The sequence below is a fragment of the Bison bison genome, unplaced genomic scaffold (genome assembly GCF_000754665.1).
Source record: "Bison bison bison isolate TAMUID 2011002044 unplaced genomic scaffold, Bison_UMD1.0 scf7180017864352, whole genome shotgun sequence".
NCBI classification, from domain to species: domain Eukaryota; kingdom Metazoa; phylum Chordata; class Mammalia; order Artiodactyla; family Bovidae; genus Bison; species Bison bison.
Window position 1 is genome coordinate 3,974,145 of NW_011494924.1, and position 4,026 is coordinate 3,978,170.

Sequence of the window (4,026 nt, forward strand, 5' to 3'; positions counted from 1 at the left end):
CATCAAATAAGTGATGGTAGACATAAAGGGTTAAGATTTATTCATGAAACGTACAATTTATTCTTCTACTTTTCCCTAAAAGAAAAAAAAAAAAAAAAAAAGGAGGGAGACGCTTATGAATACAGATAACTGAGCAGCTCAGGAATAGATGTTGTTATTGTTTAGTCTGTAAGTTATATCCGACTCTTTGTGACCCCATGGACTGTAGCCTGCCAGACTCCTCGGTGCATGGGATTTTCCAGGCAAGAACATTGAAGTGCGTTGCCATTTCCTTCTCCAGGGGCTCTTCCTGACCCAGGGATCAAACCTGCTTTGCCTGCATTGACAGGTAGATTCTTTGTCACTGAGCCACCAGGGAAGTCCAGTAATAGATGTGGCTTCAAACAAATCTTTATCTAGGCTCAAAGATGGGCTCTGGTCCTAGTTTCTCCCCACTTCTTGGCTGAGCTCTCTTCATATTGGTCCCATTCTCAGGTGTTCCCTTCTCTTGAAACCCCAGGCAACCTGCTGAGAACATCTGGGAGACAGGCTTCCACTCATAACCAAAGGAGAAGAGTCTGTGACCCCAAATTCTCAGCAAGAGTCATTGGGTTCACTCTGGTCAGAATGTTTAGGTCACTGCCCATTCTTGAACAGACTATTGTGGCCAAGAGAACAGGGGCATGGGTGGGCTTAAGTCAATCCATCCTACCCTCAGAGTCAACTGTAGTCAAGTCCTATGACTAAGAACTTGGGAGCGGACACTCCAGCAGTTACTCCAGGAGGTGGTCAAGGCAGGAGAGGGAATTCGGCCCCCTGGTCTCAAATAAACCAGAAGGCAGGTCAAACTGAAGACTTTCAAGCATCTGGAGAGTGGTCAGCCATGTAGTGAACATGATGGTGGTTTGGAGAGGGGGCAACAGCTCTGAGAGGTAGAAGTCATGACTCACCTTCAGGGAATTGCCAATTAAAACAATAGTCTGTGTCTATTACAACAGTACCTCCTTCCAAGTGAAATTCTCCAGGGCAAAAGAAGGCAGCACTTGATCGAGTCTAGAATGAGTGATGTCATGGAGAGAGCTTGGGGCTCTAGGAGTCTTTCCCACAGCTACTCTGTAATTCCATCTTGTTATGTTCATCCATCAGGAGGATACAGAGCAAGTTTCCACACACCTGCATTCAGAGGACTTAGACACACAACCCCTTAACTCTGAGGTGGCCTAAACTGACCTTGACCTTGAGGAGGGCAATACTATCTCACTTTACCCTGCGTTCCTTCAAATCCCCCCAGCCTAGGATGGGGGCTTCTTTCCTCAGAGAACTACCTCCTGTGGGACTGTGCAAAATGTGTGTGTGTGTGTGTGTGTGTGTGTGTGCATGCATGCATGTGCGTTCATGCTCAGTCATGTCCAACTCTTTGTGACCTCCATGGACTGTAGCCCCCCAGGTTTCTCTGTTCGTGAAATTTTCCAGGCAAGAATAGTGGAGTGGTTTGCCATTTCCTTCTCCAGGGGAACTTCCCCACACAGGAACAGAACCTGCATCTCTTGTGTCCCCTGAATGTTGCCAGTCAAATAAACAGATTTTAGGAGGTAAAGTTTCTCAAACTTTAGCGTACATAAAACCATCTAGGAAGTCTGTTAAGATGTAGAGTCCAGGGCCCTTTACACAGAGATTCTCCTTTCATAGGTCTGGGCCAGGGCCAATGAACTCCCATTTAAAATACATGTCCCAGGTGATTTTCTTGCAGATAGTCCCTGTTTCTACCTTGAGAATACAGCCTTTGTACCCAATGCCCTGCCCCAGCTGTGCAGGCTCCAAGGTCATTTTCTCTATCCAGGTAACAGCTGGGACTGTCTCTGAAAAATGGGAATATATAGAACTGGTCTATAAATTAAATAAATTTGGCAGTCACAATAGTGTTAATAGTTGTATAGCCTTGCACATGGTATACATGCAATAAATATTTTCAGGTTCTCTTTTTTTCTGTTCTTCTTCTTTTTTTTTTTTCTATAATCAGAGTTCTGTTAATATGGGCCATCTGTCAGAACATGGAAATGCAGATTAGCTGTTCACACATTAGATATTTTCCTGAAAATATTCCTGAAAATTTGCATGTAAAGTATGACTTGTGATAATTTTCCTGCTGGTTTCCATTCAACAAATATTTTTTGAGTGCCAGTTAATGCCAGAGTCAGGCTCCAGACATTGCACCCTAGAATGTTCTGACCTAGTTCTTCCATAATATCCCTGAGACCCCCACGCATCTCATTAGATGGTCTTCTCTTGTATTTGTCAATGAGATCATTAAATTTGAGCTTTTGAGTTTCTCTTCCCTGAGCCATACCATTTTTTAGCCCTATGAGAATCCAATGAAAGCTATGTTTTCTCCCCATGAAAAACCCTATGTGCACTGTGTCAGGATTCTTTCTGCTGACAGAGAATTCAACCCAGGTTGGCTCAGGAAGTTCATTTACCCATATAACTGAAAACTGTAGCATAAATCTACCTTCAGGTATGGCTTGACACAGGGTCAAACTCTGTCACTGAGACCCAGGTTGTCCTCTCTCCCCTTCTCAGCTTCAATCATGCTGGGCATATGCCATTCTCACATAAGATCTCCCCTAATGGTCTCAAGACAGCTGTGTAACCAGTTTGTTCAATAGCCTGAACTAAGTGAAATATTGATACAAACATGGAATCCTTTTGTGCTTTTCCCCCCAATTATTTCTTTTAAAAATGCTCTGATGAATTGCCTTCCCTCTCCTAGATGATATCTTGGACAGATTGCAAAGGTTTCAATTTCCTTTGGCATTAAATAGTTCAAAACAGTCTGGTCCAGTTTACAACTTCAGTCTCAGACCCAATTCAATGCCCTTAGCTCAGGATGACCTGTGGTCTGAGGAAGCTGTCTAGGGGAGGGGACTTGGTCTGTTCCTCCACCCTCCTTTCTCTCCCTCTGATTCCTGGACCTCCATTTCCCCTCAGGGGTGGGCTTCTAACAAATCCCCAAATCCTATCTAAAGGGGGCGTCTCTCAGCCCTTCCCCTGTGTTGCCCTCTGGTATGGAGCGGAAGCAGGCTGTCTCCTGAGACCACCCCTTTCCCACAGCTCCCTGACAGAGGAGGGGCTCCTGCCTCATAGCTTCTGGGTGCTGGGGTGTCCTGGTGGCAGCCAACCCTCTTAGTGCTGGCAAGATGGCTCGAACTGACCCATGACGCCTTGCACAGAATCTGAGTGGTCACACACCTTGGCTGTACCAACAGGGGCTGCTCCCTCTGCTGTCCCCTCTCTGAGCCCTGACATCTCTCTCCCGTTACTTAGCCTTTGCTCAAATAAACAGAGGTAAAATGAACAACCGTGCTGCATGGGCAGGCGGCTCCCTAGAGAACCACAGCCAGACTCGGGGGCTGCCCGACTCTCTAGGTACAGCTCTTTTGGACCCCCTTCCGCCCACTGCCGTTTGACTCAGGACAGGAGAACTCTTCTCTAGGCTGAAGAATCCTTGCTCTGACAAGTCTTCCTTAAATCCCTCTCAACTTTTCATGGGCTGAGGATAGGGACAGTGTGAGAACCCATTCAACTCCAGGATGAAGAAGTGTCTCTTTCCTGGGGATCTCAGTGAAAGTCTCGCAGCATCTCACTGACAGAGATTGATTGGGTCACGCGGGCACCTCTCAGCCAATCACCCGGGCTCGGGGAATACGACGCTTTGATTGGCTCAGACCTGGGTCACTCTCCTGGTCCTTGGTTCAGTTCAGTTCATTTCAGTCGCTCAGTTGTGTCGGACTCTTTGCGACTCCATGAATCGCAGCACGCCAGGCCTCCCTGTCCATCACCACCTCCCGGAGTTCACCCAGACTCACATCCATCGAGTCAGTGATGCCCCATCTCATCCTCTGTCGTCCCCTTCTCCTCCTGCCCCCAATCCCTCCCAGCATCAGAGTCTTTTCCAGTGAGTCAACTCTTCGCATGAGGTGGCCAAAGTACTGGAGTTTCAGCTTTAGCATCATTCCTTCCAAAGAAATCCCAGGGCTGATCTTCTTC

The 4,026-nt window shown here is 46.9% G+C and overlaps 1 protein-coding gene across 2 annotated transcripts in view; it reads left to right on the forward strand.

Annotated features, from left to right (window-relative positions):
- The window catches only part of TBXAS1 (thromboxane A synthase 1 (platelet)), a 173,616-nt gene that overhangs the window by 118,921 nt on the left and 50,669 nt on the right, over positions 1-4,026 (forward strand). The gene's annotated exons all lie outside the window — the stretch shown is intronic.